Source organism: Dreissena polymorpha, chromosome 5, assembly GCF_020536995.1.
Source record: "Dreissena polymorpha isolate Duluth1 chromosome 5, UMN_Dpol_1.0, whole genome shotgun sequence".
Classification (NCBI taxonomy): domain Eukaryota; kingdom Metazoa; phylum Mollusca; class Bivalvia; order Myida; family Dreissenidae; genus Dreissena; species Dreissena polymorpha.
In genome coordinates this window covers 19,649,406-19,671,159 of record NC_068359.1, presented here as the reverse complement: position 1 = coordinate 19,671,159, position 21,754 = coordinate 19,649,406, and positions in this window count along the sequence as shown.

Below are 21,754 nucleotides of genomic sequence, written 5' to 3'. Positions count from 1 at the left end.
GTGATTGAAATTTAAATAGGTCCCTTCACCTTTAAAAAGAAAAATAGATGAGCGGTCTGCACCCTCAAGGCGGTGCTCTTGTTTATGCTTTCTATTCATCTGAGTACGCAGATACTATTTTCTTATTACAATTTATACATACTTCAAATATGTATATATACTGAAATATCTAGTTTTTAGCTCGGCTGTTTTCAAAGTTAACCCGAGGTATTGTCATAGCCAGCTTGTCGTTCGGCGTCTGCCGTTCGCCGTCCGCGTAAGGCTAAAACCTTAACATTAGCTCTAAAATCAGGGTGCTTCAACATACAGCTTTGAAACTTCATATGTAGCTGCACCTTGATGAGTTCTAAACGCCACACCCATTTTTGAGTCACTAGATCAAAGGTCAAGGTCACTATGACCTCTAATATAAAACTTTAACATTGGCTCTAAAATCAAAGTGCTTCCACCTTCAACTTTAAACTTCATATGTAGATGCACTTTGATGAGTTCAACACGCCACACCCATTTTTTGGTCACCAGGTCAAAGGTCAAGGTCACTTTGACCTCTTATATTAAACTTTAACATAGGCTCTAAAATCAAAGTGCTTCCACCTTCAACTTTGAAACTTCATATGTAGATGCACCTTGATCAGTTCTACACGCCACACCCATTTTTGGGTCACTAGGTCAAAGGACAAGGTCACTGTGACCTCATATATAAAACTTTAACAAAGGCTCTAAAAAATCTACAGATGCATAGTCTCTCAGATGAGTTCTTCTCGCCACTTAGCTTTCTTCCTTTTCTTCTGAAAAGCTTTCATTTTTTCCAAAATGCACCCACAGCTGAGCGTTGGCACCCGCTATGCGGTGCTCTTGTTTACTTTTGTTCTCGATAAATACTGTTTAATGTTTTTCCAGCAATCAATTACATGCAACTGTCTTATAGTTACAGCATTCTTTTTCAGTTTGTAAACTCTTAATGTCTGTTGACATGAAGCTGTGTTTTTATATGCCCCCGAAGGTGGGAATATGGTGACTGCATGTCCGTCAGTCTGTCTTTCCGTCTAACTGCCTGTCTGTCTGTCTGTCTGTCTGTCTGTCTGTCTGTCTGTCTGTCCATCACACTTTTGCGTTTAGGTTTCGAAAAGTGCTCATAACTTCTATGTCGCTTCAGATGTAACCTTCATATTTGGTATGCATGTGTATATGGACAAGGCCTTTCCATTAGCACACAAATTTTGACCCCTTTGACCTTGACCTTGAACTTAGGGTCGGCGTTTAGGTTTCAAAAAAGCGTTTAGGTTTCGAAAAAGCGTTTTTCGGGGGCATATATCTTCCTATTGAGACAGCTCTTGTTTCTTGTAAATAAAGACATGATATGGTTTGTGATTTTGTTTGTAAAGGTAACTTATGTATGAACATTTTACTACTTAACTGTGGTTTCACTGGGCCGAATGCAGAAATGTCAAACGTCTCCTTTATCACATATTTAAGGAGGCACATTTTACTGAACTGAACATCTGGGAGTTCTTGATTTACCATGACAACAGAGGGCTCTCTTTCCTTTTTTGTGAAGTAAAAGTAAGACGCTCAATTTATTTGAAAAAAAAAATCCCACAAATTACAAAATTATGAGAAATTTAGTCACAAACTCCTCAAAATTTTACAATCAATATTCACATACTTGTAGAAATTGTAAAATGATGATTTTTATGCATAGGTATAGTAAAATATTTTCATTGGCTGGACACTTTTGCTTTCGAAAAATAAAATCATACATCATACAAGCAACTAAATTCTGACAGGTTTAACTGTATCTTCAATGATCCATAGTCAATACTTTTGACAAACATTAAAATGTTTGTCTATGTGATTTCTGTTGTGTGGCTAGACACATAAGGTATACATTGAATTTTAGTTCTCGTGTGAGAAATGTTAGCCATATAATTTTTCCAAGTTTAAAACCTTTGTCAAAAACAATTGTGCCATGTCACATGCGCATAGTATTCCCTATAAATCTTACATATTAACAATATTTGACATTAAAATGCATTTCATGAAAATGTAATTTAATCTATTCGAAAAGAAATTATTCAAGCTTTAAAGAAAATATACACATATAAACGGATAAGAATACGAAAATCTACTCCAAATTGCTGCCCTTGCCTCGCTCTCTGCCAGTACTACATTACTCAAGTGTCTTCACTTTCGTCACATGATCTTTCTGAGTCAAGGTATTTCCGTTGTAAAAATGCATGCTTAAATCTTACTGTGATATCTTTAAAGTGACTCTTTATTCAAACAAATCTGGATCCCCATGCTGACTTTTTAAACAAAGGATCTCAAGTTTTACTATACAATTTACTGACGATCCAATGCACTGGTGTGGTTTTTTAGCCGAACTAAGGTTAGAACACTGGTTTCACCAGTTTCATACTTGTAATTCCTTAACAACAAGCAAGTTCGTTGAATTGATATACCCCTCCTCCTCATTTATATATAGACATCCATGAAGTTTCGTGTTAAAAAACTTAAATAGTTTCTGAGATATAGCTCTAAAAAGTTTGTGACAGACAGACGGATGAATTGTACTTTTTAATATAAAATGTCTGTTAAATGTCAAGCGACTTACAAAGGCTGGTTTTGTAAAATAGTGCGGATATATTAGATTTGTGAAATGCATGCATAAAAACTGTGAGATGGCTGACCCAGGCCACACGCAAAGAAGGAAAAAAGCCCTACAACATTTACAGGTTTTGATAGCAGAATAACTCCAGAATGTATTGCAGTATAACCACATGATTTGTCGCAAAATAACCTTCAATATCAAACTCTGGCTGCATAAAATAGGTAAGGGTGGTGGAAGAATGATAATTAATTAAAACAAAGTTAACAATGATTCTGTAAATTGCAGTGGAATTGTAAACTTGTTAAAATCCACTTTATACTGCAATTTGAACCAAAATGTTTGCTCATGCCATTTAAATAAGGAAAAGGAAATTATTGCTTATATTTAGTTATAAAACCATTGAAAACAAATGATAAAAAAATTATATGCAGAAATATGCAAGTACTATACTGCCATAGATGATCTTGGAGATAACATGGCACATGTATGTATTCTATATGATTAAACAATATATGTCAGTCAATTACAAATAATTTGCAAAGTATCTTGTGGAGCTTGCTTAAATTGTATAATAAGTGTACGAACTGAATGTTCTAAAACCAAACCTCTTTAACCATTGGTGGGTTTTCATACTCAAGATACTTTTTCCAAGTATATAATCACAATGATGGTATTGTTTAATTGAGTGTGTCTTTAAAAATCACTTTAGGTTTCAATTAAACATTTCTCATTATGAATAAAATCTTCCTTGTTGAGGAGAACGCTTCTAGTTATTGCCTAGTGGTTGAAGTATGCATTCATGACTATGTATTGAACCACTTGAGAACAATCTACCATTCATCCTCCTCCAGTCTGAATGTTAAATTATTAAAAGTGTTTTTGAAAGAGAGCATAACAAAATTGCCAACTAATTTTTTTTATAGATTAAACAATGTCTAGAATTAATATTTCATGTACAGTAAATTGTGTCCTTCAATTGTTTGCGTAAAATCTAATTAAGTTTACAGGGAAGGCAGATTGTTTGCGTGAAATCCACTAATGTTGACATGGGAGGAAGATGCAAATAGCATGAACATACAAAAAACATGAACATGTGCGCAATTATATCTGCCATCAATTTTCTCGCTGCATACAAGTATGGAAAGGAATCTAGGTCAAAACCTCTGAATAAGAAAGCTACAGTAAGACAAGAAGGTCAACACACACCCTTGTTGACTGTGAGTACTTAAATAGTGGATGGCTGGAAATAGCAGTTAATAAAAATTGCATCCGTTTTCTGAATTAGTGGCTCTTGACTGACTTCATAGAAATATATGTTAAATGATATTAAGCACGAATCTTTCCCCACTGCCATGTCTTGATAAAGATACATAATTATGTATAGTTTGCACCTATTATACATATTTCCATGTGAGCTGGTAGGGTGTTGGTTGTGAAATTCTGTCTAAAAAAGGATTTTTAAAAACACATGATGAGACAGCATACTTTGCACAAGAAACAGATTTTAAGATACGATGTATAGATCAGGATTGTAAAGTCAGTAATTAGTCACTAGCCTTAAAGGGGCAGTCAACCAGATTGACGAAAAAAGAAAAGTTCTAAAATACCGTTCTAAATTTTACCCTGCGAGTAACTCGCAGACTGTTTTTATGCTGTTCGCTGCTAATCAGTATCAAAGGGTTGAAAATGAGGCCTTTACAACTTGCATCTTGTTAAATAGGAATTTAATTTAATAGTATTTTGTAAGAGACTACAAATGTGAACAAATATGTATCTAAGTAGAAAAGGGTTAAACAAGAGATTGGTCTGAGCCAAATGTAGGTCAGCGTCAACAGCAACATGAGGTAAGGTTAAAGTGGGTGTGTTGATAGTGTTCAAGGACAACATCCATGCAAGTATGAAAGCTTTGTAGGAAACATAATTGATATTCTATGGAATGTGCCATTTTGTGTTAACCATGTAGAAATGGAAGGATGAGTCAATCATTATATGCCTCTCAGTCAGTCAATAACGGGGCATACACAATATTTTCTGATTGGGTCTACTGTTTAATGTATTACTGTAAGTATCACATACAATTTGGTGTCACAATCAAGATCAACGGAAATAACTACTTGTGAGGAGCGGCAAGCAGATCTGGTAAACGAAAGGGCATACTTAAATGTTGACCGTGAAGGACCGATAGTTTAGTATTGCTATTATGAACATCATAGTTCATAGATACAATTACAACCAAATTAAACACGATAAGAGTCAACAACTTAACAGATATATCATATAGTCATTAACAAATTGTCCTATGTATATTAAGCTCCGGATTCAAACAAACATTGCTAATTTTGACCGGAAAACACTAGTTGGACTGCCACGATCATGCTGACAAGTAAACCTTAGAAAGGCAATTTACATGTTATAATATTATCTGCAACATAGCACTTTTATAAATTGACCTTAAGGATGTTTTTACTATTGATTGTTTATATTTGTATGACACGGAAGTTTTGCCTAACTGCTCCAGATGTATTTTTTGTTGTTGTTAAAAAAAATCAAATAGAAATGTAATGAAATAGATTGTGGGTAAATGGCATGTATTAATTTACAAAAACTAGGTCTATGCCCTGCAATGTTGTTACCTTCTAGCACTTAAATAATATATCAGAGGAAGATAAAACACTGCAACTTAAAAAACTCGGATATCAATAAGAAGAGCAAATGAACGAAAAATCAAATGCATACATCGTTGTAAAAACTAATTTCTTTGTCAAGGCATGAATGGCCATGATTTAGTTTTATTATGCAGAGAACACACTGACCTGATTGTTGTATAAAGCAGGGGGCACATTTACCTCAGTTTTGCATTTTACAGACAACACATTGACCTGATTTTTGTTTTTTGCAGCCAACACATTAACCTGATTGCATTACGCAGCAAACACATTTATCTGATTTTTTGTATTATGCAGCAAACATATTGACCTGATTTCGTTGCATTTTGCTGCCAACGCATTGACCTGAGTGTTGCATTATGAAGCAAACACATTCACCTGATTTAGTTGTGTTATGCAATGACCACATTAACCTGATTTAGAAGTATTATGCAGCGAATGCATTGACCTGACTTAGTTGCATTTTACTTCAAACACATTGAAGTGAGTGTTTTATTATGCAGCATTCACATTCAAGTGATTTAGTTGTTTAATGAAAAGCAACACATTGACCTGAGTGTTGTATTATGCAGTGAACACATTGACCTGATTGTTGTATTATGCAGTGAAAACATTGACCTGTTTGTTGCATTATGCAGTAAACACATTGGCCTGATTGTTGTATTATGCAGTGAACATATCGACCTGTTTGTTGCATTATTCAGCAAACACGTTGACCTGATTGTTGCATTATGCAACAAACACATAAACATGAACGTTGCATTATGCAGCGAACACAATTTGATCTGATTGTTGTATAATACACCAAACACATTAAACTGATTTAGTTGTTGTATGCAGTGAACACATTAACCTGATTGTTGCATTATGCAGCAAACAGATTGACCTGATTTAGCTGTATTATGCAGCAAAACAAATGACCTAATTTAGTTGTATTATGCAGCGAACACATTGTCCTGTTTGTTGCAATATGCAGCGAACACATTGACCTGTTTGTTGCGTAATGCAGCGAAAACATTGACATGTTTGTTGCATTATGCAGCGAACACATTGATCTGATTGTATTATGTAGTGAACACATTGACATCATTGTTGCATTATGCAGCAAACACAATTTGACACGATTTAGTTGTATTATGCAGTGAACACATTTACTCGATTTAGTTGCATTATGCAGTGAACATATTAACCTGATTGTTGTATTATGCAGCAAACATATTGACCCGATTTATTTTTATTATGCAGTGAACACATTAACCTGATTTGGTTGTATTATGCAGAAATCATATTCATGTGATTTAGTTGTTTTATGCAGCGAACACATTGACGTGATTTAGTTGTTTTACGCAGCAAACGAATTGACCTGGTTTAGTTGTTTTATGCAGCAAACAAATTGACCTGACTTAGTTTTATTGTGCAACGAACACATTGACCTGGTCTAATTGTTTTATGCAGCAAACACGTTGACCAGATTTAGTTGTATTATGCAGCAAAGGCATTGACCTGATTTTCAAAATCTCAATTTAAATAGGTTTATGTTAGTTCATTATCTACAAGGCTGTTCGGTTACGGTTAGCGAAGTGGTTGGTACATGCACTTTTCACTTCTGCAACCGGGGTTCAATCCCCATTCCTAGGGCACGTGAGATTGGTAGGTGGTCATTATAACGGACAGGTGGGTTTCCTCTGGGCAATCCGCCCCCCCCCCCGCCCACAGCATAAGACCACACCAAAATTGAATACATTTCAGTAAAACCTAAATACATATGTAGCTGAAAACTGAAGCTTTAATTTAAAATTCGTTTCAACTTTCATGAGTCTAGTAATTAAATTAGGTAGGAGTGGTGGGACACACTATGAGTATCCACATAATGCAGGCACTGTACGGGAAGGACCTCATGAACTTAGAACATTATAGATGATTATAATCTTTTTTGTAACACCCCGAATCAATTTACGTAGATCACTTGTTTAAGCAATGAATTATTATCAGCATGTTTCTCAGCTTGTGACATCCTGCGAATCTCTATTAGAGTAATAGTTACGTCTACCTTAAGTCTCGAATAGCATCACGCACATCAGGGTGTTATACTTTACTACGCATGTATCACTGTTACCACATAGGTTTTTTTTATTTTAATGAAGGACATGACCAGAAAAGCCAATAAGAAACATACAAATATAATTTAACACAAATAATGCTACATTTATGAATACAATCAGTCAATATGTTAGGGTCGAAAGGTATAACAAGGAGGTATTTTATTCACGTTCAAAATGTAATTCACGCACATGAAATGGAGAACAAACATAAGTTTCCCCTCCTACCAGTTTATAATACATACATTATAATAATTTTAAACAAAGTAACCATACTAGTATTATGCATGAGGAATTTGAGTTAAAACCTATGTTGCTATTTTTTTATACCAGACAATGGGTATACACTGTATTAAATATTATAGTCTTATCGGGATATATGTTAATCCAACCTCATTTATATTCACATAATTCAGGGATTGTTTTCAATATTTTACAATTGCCATTAACGGGGGATGTGCCTAGTCGTGTAAGGACATACTCATCAAAGCGCAGAGCTATTTCCAGAGTATATCACTTAGATACGAAATGTGTTTGCAAAGCTTTCTTCCAGAAGACGTTAGCTATTGGTGGCAGAATTATAGATACAGCACTGAAATCACTATCTTCAGGAATATTTGCTTCCTTTGACAGGCGTGGAAAGCACACTACCCATAACAAAACCCCAGATGCAATCATAGAAGATGTTCGTAATCATATAGACTCATTTCCTTCTGTAGAAGCACATTACACACGCCAAGACACTAAAAGGCGTTTTCTACGATCTGATTTAAATATTAGTAAATTGCATTAATTATACAAAGAAAACTGTAAAGAAACGGGCAGGCAATACATATCAAGTTAAATGTATCGTACAATTTTCTGTGAGGACTTTAACTATTCATTCCATATAACCAAGAAGGACCAGTTTCAGACGTGCGCTGTATAAAGAAATAAGGAGATAGCAGGCGAGCTAACCACCGATTTGAAAATTGCTTTTGAATACCATATCAAAAGAAAAAACAGAGCTAGAGATGAAAAAAAGTTGGATAAGTCTCGTGCAAAACAAGACAAGTCATACCATGTTGCAACATTTGATCTAGAGACTGTTTTACCGATTCCATTTTCTCTTGTGAGTAAAGTTTATTATAAAAGAAAGCTAAATTGTTACAATCTTTCCTTTATTATTTACAAAACGCAAGTTTGACATGCATTTTGTGGAATGAAACTGAAGGAAAACGGGGCTCTTGTGAATAGAAAACTTGTCTTTTGACTTACATGAAACCTCTTCCTATCACAGTAGAGAATGTCTGTTTTTATTCTGACTGTTGTTGTGGTCAAAATCAAGACAGTGTTATTACTGTTGCATCGATGCATGCTTAAGAGAAATGTAAAAACATAGAGACACTATTGAACAAAAATATTTAGAAAGTGGACATACCCAGATGGAGTTGTGATAGTGTACATGTTTCGATAGAACGAGCAAAGAAACGTACATCGGTATATGAACAAAGCCAGTGAGATAAAATTGTGAAGGTTGCACAAAAAAGAAATCCGTATGTTGTAATGCCGATGAAATACTATGACTTTAGATATCAAGCATGTATTCAAATATGTGCTACCGTTAAACGTTGTAAGTGTTAGTGGACAAAACGTTTTATGTACAAAAATAACATGGATAAAACTGCAAAAAGGTGATCCGGGGCGTGTGTTTTTTAAGAGCAGTTTTGATGACACCAGTTTTCAGTGTGTGCAACTTAAATCCTCCAGGAAAGGACCTTCTATAAAATGTGACTTAAAACCCTTGTATGATGCCAAACTTCCAATTACAGTAGCAAAGAAAAAGGACCTGCTATCACTTTGCTCTGATGAATAATTCCTTCAGAATATGACCAGTATTTCAAGGATATTCCATCTGATAAGACAACTAGGGACAGTCTTCCAGAACCAGATACAATGGAAGAAAGTGAAGATTCAAATGTGGAATAGAAAATCTGAATCCTGACTTTCTCCCATTGTGAAGGTTGGAGACAAACAAGTCCATACTGCTTGAAATATATGTATTGTTACATATGTATGTCCTGTTAAAATCTAGAATGCAAAAGGAAATAATGATGTACTTCTGTATAATAATATCTCGTTTTATGAATATTAATATGAACTTGTGCTAAGTGCACATGTTTCGTTCAGTCTCTCAAAAATAGATGCATAGCACAGGGCTGTTTTGCCTTAAGGGCACTTAGACCTGTATGGCATAGGAAAAGCAGGGTACTATTCTTATGCTAAGTAGCACCAAGTGCACTTAACACAGTGGCACACAGAAAATATATATGTTTTACCTTTATGCCATAATGAAGTACGTGCTATTTTGAATACAAAAGCATTAAATATTGAATGCAATTCTATGATATATTTATAATGCCATAATAATACTTTTACCTAATATTGTAACATAATATTATGCTAATATTCCTATTCAAATAAAAGTTGTAGTTTGTCAAACCTTATTTTGCGTTTTTCTCCACTATTTGAAAAATTGACTTATTACGTTCTGGCTCTAACCCCTCGATATGATTATAGAGTGCCCGAAAATTTTTAGACGTAGCACTGACAAGCAGAAATACATATCACTTACCTCTCTCAACGTCGAAAGCATGTTTTTTGTCTTTTCATATTTTTGAAACAGCGGTAATGCCAAAACAGTTTTCATACGGGAAAAGTAATCTTGTAGGTCCGCGTCAGACACTTTCATACTTCCAGAATGGATTATGACGTTTCGATCTTTTCTGATCTGAAACATAATTAAGAATTAAATAATTGATACATAAAAAAAGAGTTTCATGAATACGATTTAAAATAACATTGTTGATCGACACGACAAGATAAAAGCTAATATCATTTATCGTTAATATGTTAGCGTGTATCAGGATTACTCGTGCAAGATTGTACTTTAAAGCCGCCGTCTATATAATGTAATTCAATGCAAGCAATATACACAATTGATTAGCAGTATCTGAAGTGAATCGGTGTACTGTATACTGCATACTAATTTGCTGTCGGCGTTAATGCATAATTATGCGTACTTTTCCAGACAAATTAAAAACTGATAAAATAAAAACAAATTACCGATTCAATTCTTAATATTAAAACAGAGAGAGGATATAAAATGTAAATCTAACATGCATTTCGCAACAACTGACTACTATCCGCTGGTACACGTACACCGGCATATTATAAACTGTCGTGTCAAACGATGACCTCATTTCGCTATTTACGAATACAAGTGAACGTCGTAAAGATTCGCGCAAAACAGTGCATAATTTAGCAACTTGTTTAGAAGTACTAATGTAATACGGTCACACATAATTAGGCGTTAATTTGCGTACGAAATGAGTTCATCAGATTAAGAAAACAGGTAACGAGGGCAAAATATTTTGCCACAGAGCGTCGTTTACGTGCTAATGCACAGATTGCTTAAATCGCATTTTAAACCGACATAACTTATATTGATGAACGTTGATCTTAGTTATAAAACTGCATGTGTATTCTGGTCCGTGACATGTCCATCGGAGACAATTTCGTTATTTATATAATATAAAGCCAGTGCTATAATGAATGAACGATTATTTACAAATTAATGAAATGATTTCGTTAACGTAGTATAGTAAATAAATGTTGATTTTCATATCACAGTACAACTAAGGTCAGCTGTAATATGAAGGTCCATGTGCAACATATTGCGATTATTATATTAAATTGTGTTTTTATTTGTCTTTAAGAACCGCATTTATCATACCTGATTGAGTTGAACATACACTTGGCACAACGCTTTCTTTACATTAGTTTGGTTTTTGCATATTTGGATCAATGCTGTCACATCCGCTTTTTCTATTTGTTCTGCGTCTTTGTATTCAGGGGTTGAAATAAAACACTTCATTTGCTCCCATGGCCCTCTAATTTTGTCTGACCATAGTGAACAATCGGTGTTTGAAAACTGTGGCTTTCGTTTGACATGAAGATTTTTCAAAAGTTCGTACACTACATTGCATGAACCGTTGTCTTGGCATCGAGCCGTATTCGCACTTGATGTAATTCTGTTTGTGACTATACTGCAGTTAGTACATTGATAGTTTCGTATATTACATTTTGCCATGACGGTACTGACGTTTCGAATGTGCATGTCTTCGCATTGTTCTGATATAAAAGGAATTAATCCTTCCTTAAAATAGAATAATGCGCGACACGACTTCACCCAATTACGCAACTCTATATCTATCAATTCCTTCTCCATTATTGTATCAAGTCCTTCGTAGTGTGTTTGTCGCTCAATGTCTACTAAATACTTTATGTATGCTTTAAAGTAAAAACACAAAATAATGTAGCGATATACACCGTTTGTTATCTTGTGATCACTTAATCACTCGTTTACATTATAAGCGATAATGAACAGAAGAAAGTTCATATTCATTTACTTTAACATTATTTCAATATTAGATATGTTTGAACACAAAGTCAAAACGAAAATGTACATTCCTTTTAAAAGGTACTATTAAATCACATCATAGATAATTAAATCACATCACATCGCTTCCGAAAAAAGAAATTATATGTAAATTAATGTTTGTAAATCCAGCACAAACACTGTATGCAAACAAAACCTTCAAATTCACAAAATATCATTATGTTAAGCTGACTTCAGATCTCACGTAACATGGAGGCACCACGTGACAATTTAGAGCGAATGGAGTGCCATGTGGACAACCATACGCAGTTTTTGTGTTGGTTAAATTGTAAACACTTAACCTAATAAACATCACATATGCAAAGACGTTAAAGATTTACACTATTCGTATTGGTTTCATATATGGTTGCAAGTTAAGATTTCGTGATTATGTGTATTCTAACGTGTTTGAATTTTCCAGTTTAAGTCACACAAAGGTCTCGTATAACAAATTATAATGTAGTTGTTCAAGACGCAGATCAATACAATATGCAAAATATACACGATCCTTGTTATTTTTCGCTTTCAAATTGCAAGTTTTACATGTTTTGCTTATAGGCTTAACATGTCGTCTGAGCATTGTTATAGTGCCAGTGTTTTTTTACCATTTTACACTATAAATAGCAACATATTATCATGAGGAAGTGGTTGTTGATGTTTTGTGTTATGAAATCTTCCTTCAAGTTATTATTCACAATACCACTATCATTTGCATATGATAAAAAATGAACAAACGCAATCAATATTTTCTTCTTTGTTTATCCACGTGAACAATGAGGTGCGTAGTCATTTGGCCCCTTCGGGTCGCCTGTTAGTAACAAATGCTAGTTATTTTGTCAGCAAGAAATTATGAAATATTGAACAATTAACATTTGGATTATTTCATGGCAATTGGAGAATGGTACCGTGCCACATTAAATGTGTGCAGGTTTTGTATGTTCGTACAGCCTTATATTAGAAATAAGTATGTTCTTGCTCAACTAATACACGTATAAACAGTCAACTGTTCAACCGTTCCGTCTGCTTTTGGTGAGATAATTTATATAGCTAATAACAAACGGGTTGCGTTAGAAATCCAAGTGATATTATCAATTGCACGACAGGGAAGTGTGGTGATAGACGAGTGGGTTAAAATGAAAAATATTCTTTCCTGCTTTGATAAACGATAGTGAAAACGGGAATTCGATATTATGTTTTGAAAGCATTCACAACTACCTATAGTCAGCAATCTCCACGCAAAGTTGTCGTTCCTTGCTCTCACATACAACTCTGCGAAAGGCTCAGCCCTCCATTTTGTCTATAAAATAGATAAAACCGAACAAACGCATTCAACGTATATTTGATTGGATATTTAAGCTCGCATGCATTAAATTAAGAAATATGACTTTAAAATGTACGATAAATCGTGCAAAAACTTGCGAGTTTTAATGCAACTCTTTGGAACTAATTTATTGCCCATTTACGCAGATGGAATCATTCCACGCACTTCACAAATGTAAACAATTGAACAAATTTGTTTTTGAGTGACGTTAGTAATTGCTTCGATGTGTGTATGTATGTTGGTTTCTTAACATAAAAAAACATATCAATTTTATAATAATGAATTAAGACTTATATAAGATATCATGGTATGAGATGGGTTTTTTTAATGCAGTGAATGCAATGTAACCGTCGTGCAAGAGATTGTTTAGTATTCTGTAACCTCAATGATGAACGCTTGGAATGATCATGACATAAATGAGACGCTTTCATAACAATAGTCCGTTCTGAGCCCAACACAGAGGTGAATGTAATGTAACCGTCGTGCAAGAGATTGATAGTACAGTTGAATAGTTATAAGAGTATTTCGCAACTCGGACGTTTTGCGAAAGAATGTTGCACAATAGATCGTTCTTAAAGGGACAATCATTAACACTCATTACCATTAAAATCATATTAAATGTTCTGTAATTTACAGTCTTTACTCGTGTTGTAAGTTATCAAAGCACATTATGTTATCAAAATACAAAGATATACGAGAAGATAACTATGTAGCGTAAGATTTATGTCAACAAAAATGTAAAATACGTAAACAAAACCTGGTATCAGTATGAATTAATGTATAACGAACACAAATGCAAATTATAAATATACCCATTGTATAAGTTATTCAGATTTAAAGAAGCAAAAAAAAATAATAAAACAATTACAAACACTTAATAGTCAGAGTCATGGTTATTTGCATGTCTCAATATGTTACGCTATATCTAATCGATGTGTATAAATCTACACGTTAAATTCGACTATGTTCAATCAAGCATAAATAGTTTCATGAAAATTTATTAATTCGTTATCATTATTCGTTTGTTTTACAGTATCTTATAAGTGATCAACACAATTTTTCTTAGAACAAATCCTTGGCTTAATTGCTCCTTTTCATTGATATCGCAACGTTTCTGACGTTAAATCTTTACGATAAAACACATTACTGAAGAATGCTGCCCGCACTAATGCAAAATGAATGCCTCTGAAAAAATAGCAATCAAATATCAGAAGTTTGTACGACTTGTACAAAGTAATGTTCAAGGTATATCAATAACTATGAGTAATATAACTCTAGTAGAATATAATATTTGATATTAAATTACACATGAATCGACCTTTTGATGTAAGTATTTTTGCACATAAACGCATTTGAACCAAATCTAATCAAACAAAAGCATTCAAACTGACACGGGATACACTACGTTCTCTATTTTGTCTTTTCTGAATGAAAAGATTTGTCTATTATAGTATGGTTAAGACTGACGATGTACTGCGTATAAGTCGTAATAAATATCTGTTCTGTTCTGTTCTGTTAATGAAAGTGCATACGTCTGTGTATGTGACATTGAAGTTTGATTCATTGGGGCCTTTCTTAAAGGGGCCTTTTCACAGATTTTGGCATGTATTGAAGTTTGTCATTAAATGCTTTAAATTGATAAATGTAAACATTTGATCTTAAAAGCTCCAGTAACAAAACAAGAATAAAATTAAAGAATTAAAAAGAAAGGAACCCTCAACGGCGCTCGAACCCATGACCTCATGACCCATGGAATAAAATGCTTCCGCTTAGACCACTCGGCCATCCGAGCTTATATCATAATCCATATATTTATAAATCTCACATAATATAACGACAACAACAGAACTCTCTAAATTATTAAATCGTTTCGCGTTGCAACGCTTTATAATTTACAGGTTTTTAAATCATCAAAAGTTGCACAAAATTGATATTTTAGGGAGTGTTAAATGTTCAGTATTACTGTTTCCTCACACATATTAAAACTGAAACGAAAATTTGCGAATCAGAAACATTTTTTTTATTTTGTCAATTTACCAAAACGTTAAAAGGTCCCTTTAAGAAATGTATATAAAATGCATCCTTTTTTAATATTGTCGAAGTGATGAAGACTAAAATAGTGCAGTTCTGTGTTTGTATCTAGGCTTACACGTTCATGGACGGATTTCCCTTTGTCAGCCCATCACCTACAAACATGCTTGTATGGACCTTATATCTAGTGAGACATAATACCGATATCATATCTGCCAAACCTAGGACCTAAAACACATTTGTTAATTAGTGTTCATTATATCATTGACATTGATGATGAAGCGACAGACAGATTAAGCTGACTGGTGTGCGCTATATTGGTTGAAAAGAAGGATGTAGTGCCTCATTGGTCGTGACTGATCGTCTATGATTTTAAACTGATAACAGATTATCTGCTTTTGTTGTTTAGATTTTTGAAATGGTCATGTACATGTAACAAAATTCACGCATTTTCTGTTGTTGCTTATAGATAAAAAAATGAACAAGAATTGTAAGAACATTAATAGTATAATCACATTTTACTATGAAAATCAGATATTTGAGCAATTATTGTCTGTATTCAAACTTATCAACAGAAACTCGGTTAAGTCCAGCAGAAGAAGCCGTTTTTTAAATCGTGAATATGTAGGTGGAATAATGGCATTATGCCAATGTCAGACCGACAGCGAGCCATGTTGCACAACGGATCGCGAGCATATGTAAGCCCGATATCTGCCCGATGTAACAAGTTATATCTTTCCTATCAGATTTCAATAAAAAAAAACTGGTCTAAATTCCGTCAGTATATCGCTTTTGATATCAAACGTTGTTCAAAAATTTAACTGTAAATGAGGGTGAAATTTTTTTAATTCAACATCGTATGACCCTTTAACTTTTGAATTTAGTGAAATGCAAGTATGTTTCATCTAGTTGTATTAATGTACGTATGTGCCAATTATAATTATGCTATTGCTTGGCATGTGCAGTTTGTTGGTGTTTTGAACGACACTTGTTATGGTAAAGTATAATCAAGTATTCCACCTCTTAAAACCTGAAATCCTGTTTTCGCACTTTATTATTCTCTATCATAATCCGCCTGTGCATACACATACTCTCTGGATTGATATAAACAATGTGACATTGAACATAGTGAGATATTAAATCTGATATACATCATCAAATTCCTATTAAAAAAACGACCTATTTTTTAACAAGTTGTGCTCTCGACCGATTCGCGTTAAAATGCTCGCGTGAAGCACTCCGCCCTATCATATCTACACAGTAATTAAAACAATTAATTGTGACACCTGAAATAAAATATAATTAAAATGAATAGTCTGTGTAGTTAAAAAGACTTTGGGTAAACGTTAATAAAATAAAGACCTGTGAGTAAAAGTAATTAAAATAAAGACTTTGTGAATGCTTTCCGTCGCTTTGATTTACTGTTTCATTATTTGTTTCACAAAAAGTGTCACAATTGCAAAGATCATACACAAAGTTTGGAAATAAATTAATATAAGTTAAGTTTATTCACGGAAAGTGGCTCCTAGACAATAAGTATTATTGTGTAAAGACATTTGATAAAAGCCGTCATTTGTTGTTGTTTTTGGAACATATACTAATTATCAGCTTCGAGAATGCAGTATTTCCTATAATCCCTAAACATTTGTCAAAGTTAATGGACCTAAATATAATGTTACTCTCCAAAAAGTTATCATACAAATATATTTTCTATAGTCCCACAACATTTGTCAAAGTAAATGAATCTTATCATAATGCTACTCTGCAAACACAATATCAGCCAAATGTATTAAATAGTATTAAAATGTATTCAGAGTTACATGAAGACAGACTCTAGCAATACGCGGATGAACAAGAAGATTCAAGCTGATCTGAAAACATGGTACAAACACTGCAAAGACTGGCGTACAGGAGACCTTGCGCCAAAGGTCCTTCCCCACCTGTAACGAAAAATATGAATGTTTTAATGTGATAATTTATAGTCATATGTATTACGCGGCGAGCATGCAAAGTGTGCAAACATACATGTTTATGCAATATAAACAGGTAATCATCAGATAAACGTATTAAGGGTAAAGTTATATGTATTCGAAAATAATAGCATGCTCATAAACGCTTTAAAGGTCAAATTTCATTCGTGGTATTCACATGAATTTTTTTACAATTATAAGGTTCATTATAAACATTAAAACAAAGAGGAAATATATATGTTTCTCGAATTTTGTTTTTTAGAACGATATTAATTCAAGCGAATACTAAAAAGAAAGCCAACGTAAACAATGAGCACCAGTACATACATAATTTCAAACAAAATAATAACGTTGTTAAACTCCTTTCAATAACACTTATCATATACCACTGTACAATACAGACACAATTCAATGTGTATGATATCAATTAGATATGATGATGCACCGTGTGTACGATTAATATGGTATGTGCGCACAAAACTTTTTGTATACCCATGCATGGATAATTTTAACCCCAGGGTCATAATTTGATGAAATTAAGTAGATGGGCAATATGCAATACTACATATGAAATATAATATTTTACAGCTCCGGAGATGTGTTTATGATTTGTTATAACGCCTATCTTCACAATAATAATGTTGCTGAAATTTCAAGTTGAACAATTGGCATAATGTCTGTAGTTTATAACTTAACAAGAAACAAATCGCATATGCACAACTTCGTGTGATATGATTCAATCTAAGAAAGTTTATATGTTTTACTTTGAAAAGTGTAACAGGTTTTTTCCCTACCATATTTGTGTTACTGCGCAGACAGACATACATTTGAGAAGACAGTTTTTATGCGTCACGGCAGAGGTAATAATAAAAAAATATTTCACAAATCAAAGAGTTTTAAACCTACAGCTCTATTTAAAATGCATCAAATTATATCCTATTGATTCGCAAGCTAGAGTAAATGTTCGATTGTAATTTTTAAAATCTGTTTTATGTGTTGAAACGTCAGACCACGTTATCAAAGTTTAATGAAACGGACAACTTATCTTCGTATCGATAGGACATATCAAAATAAATTCAGTCAATTGTTGTATACCGGTAACTGTATTTGGTTTGATATTTCAACAGTGATAGCGATGTATTATTTTATATTGAAGCAAGTACTGAACATATGTATATATGCAACATACATAGCTATGGGATCTATTTAAAATTGAATTTGGTATTCATACAATGGTCACATTTAATCGTGTATCAGATAATCAGCATAGATGTAATAATGTATCTTACAGAACATATTTGGACACTGCTGTGACGTCCTTGACACATGGGAGAAACTGCAGAGAAGTTTCGGGGCAAAACTCATCACTTGTTCTGAAAATCAATAAGTCGGCAACTACTTGTGTACTACAATGTTCATATAAGTTCAAAATGAGACAAAAACACATTTATACATTTACTATAAATACAAAATTTATAACAAAAATAATGTAAACATCATTAATAGACTCTACATGTTGTTTTACTTGCAGAAATACAATATCCACCGTATTCATTAACATTTATGTATTAATAATTTTTTGTGAAATACGCAATTACAATCTGTAACTTACAATCTGTATATGAGCTATAAACGTTTCGCAATTAGCCCTCGATAATCATACGTTAATAACTTCACCATTACCGACAAAGAATATAATAAAACGCATCAACGTGAATCATTTGACGTCAGTCGGGGTAAAGTATCGAACACAATAGTATGTTCTTTATGTTTTTATATCAGAGCATAAAATCAGACATAGCAAACATCAAATAAACTGTTATTCTGAGCTTCTCTTATATTTACCGATCAAATCCTGACTGTATCCAGACTTTGCGGTGGTATCTGTAAGATGATGAATGTAAGAAAAATAAGTTTAGACGTGTAATTTGATTCCATAGTATAATAAAGTATTAGTGCATTTGTGTAAATGTCTAGTATTTAAATTTCATCCCATTAATCTTTAACACTCAATACGTTCGTTAAAATATGAAAACTACAAAAGGTCAATTAAATCGCAGCGTTGTTGTATTTAATAATGTTATTTTAATATTTAGTAAAAAGCCTCAAGATGCAAGATTGATAAGTTCTTGTTTATACTAGTTGGCGTACATGTTGTTAAAGGGAGCGATTCTGTTGATACTCTGCAGTTTGGGGTCCATGCTTACCTGCAAGAGGACAGTATCTGTTTGCAAGGACGTTTTGATCAAGCTTGGTTGAATGGTCGCACACCACTAAACTAACTACGGATAGGGATTTGTGGTCTGAAATATAATCATATACTTTGTATTAAAATACATTCTCGAAAACTTAATCGGTTTGGTTGTTATTCCTTCACAGTGTGCAAAAATAAAACATTGCATAATGTTTGCGGTGTGTATATTCTTGCAATAAGTTTGTACTGGTGCTGGTTTGTTGATTCAATTTACTTATAATAACATACGGTTGAGCTATATGAGGAGAATCTGTTAAGGATATTATAGAGAAACATCGGAAAAGAAATTATAGCAGATATCAACATTAGCAAAAGGCAATTTAATACCCATTTAGGCTTCTATTTAATCATGTTGTTTAGGTTCTTTATAAATACTACACATTCAATTGATATAACTATTTAAACAGACATTGAAGATAGCAAGTATCCCCACTATGGCTCGTTTTTAGCAGAATCCCAAATTAGTAAAAGTAAGCTGAAAATGTGTCGTTCGCTTCTTTACGCTGATCACTCACAAAGACAACATGCTTCAAGTTGGTAATGAATAAATTTCGTTAGTTCAAGGGAACATAAATCTGAAACAAATAGCGCGACGTACACAAGTAAACACTATAAACAACACTCCAATAAAGTTGTGTTTTGATACACAGAAAACTGTTCGCGACACAAATGGAACAAATAATGTGAGGTGAGGTTACAAAATATACCTATACCCAAGTTGAAGGTCACGTTACCCTGCACAATTTTCATTCTCTAATTCTGCGTATAAACAACATGTTGATACGCAGAAAAATGAGGCATTCGTTTGAAACAAAAATAACACGTGCAAAGAGGAATGCTATCATAGTTTGCCTTGAGACAAGAGCAAATAACTCTACAATTAAAATCGCGGAAAACATGGAAATAATGCCTTGCACTTTGACGTAATATAATATGAAAACTGAGGGACGCGTGCAAGACAGAAGATAAACAAGTATAATTATGCAAGTAAAAAATTTGCCTAGGTCACGGGCAATACGCTGCAACGTATATAGGAACATAAAAAAGTATAGAACTTTTAAATAGTATGAATAACATATCTATGAAGTTACATGTTCAAAAACTGAGACACTTCTTTGTGACACAAGGTACACATGTGCATCGTGGCAGCTTGCCGACCAACCGACAGGGAAATTCTAGTATACCCCCAACCTCGTTTTCGGGGATATACAAATGCCTAATTAACCAAAACGAACCAGTGAAATTCAACATTATCCAGCTTCATACTACCAGAATGTATGAGTAAAATATTCACTATTTATTTACCGATATAGTTAAATAGGACGTGTCATCGCAATATCATACGGGCAAAAATGAAAATTGACGTTTACAAACGTACTTACCAGAGAAGTTGGCTGTGTAATTTGTTGAAGGGATGTTTTTTGTTGATGGCAAATTGTGTGTTGAATTTGAGGGGACGTTTGGTGCTGTTGTTTGTGTTGATGATACGTTTGTTGTCGAAGCGGTGGTTTTTGGCGCAGTTGTTGTTGATGATGTTGTAGTTGTAGGTAGTGTTGTTTCGAAAGATGTCGTGGATGGTTGCGCCGTTTCTGAGCATGCGCAGTGCGATTGTGGACAATCTCCTCCGAGGGAACACACGCTGTTGCACCAATCGTCCATTCCTGCAATGGAGACAATATTACGGCTACGTTTGAAAATTGAGCCTCCTACTGGGAAAACTGGGCTGACTGCATGTGCGTAAAGTGTCGTCCCAGATTAGTACGTGCATTCCGCACAGGTTAATCTGGGACGATACTGTCCGTACAGACTGAATTTGGTTTTAGAAGAGACTTGTCACTTTCTTTAAAAGAAAAAAAATCCGTTCAAGCGGAAAGTGTCGTCCCTGATTAGCCTGTGAGGACTCCGCGTGATAATCTGGAACGACACTAAACGCACATGCATTAAGCCCAGTTTTTTCCAGAATGCGGCTGAATTGCTTAACTAGTGGTTGGTTAAGTCGTTGAAATACGTCAATGTGTAAATGAAAATTGCATAAAAGGATAAAGCTTAAAAGTTTAAAAGGATAGTTTATTCTAGACGTTCATATTAAACATACCTGTGCATACTGAAATATGGCAAAAACGTCCCATGATCGAATCACTATCGTACTACGGGGGAAAAGAAAAAATCCAACCTACCAACATATCACCTAATAATCAAACGTACAATAAATAGTGTATGGTTTGCAAACATATTGCTTTATATCTAGACAATTTATACATTTTTTTAAGTGAAAGCTAAGTAAGAAAGAAACCGCTAATGCACCAACGACTAGCAACTTAT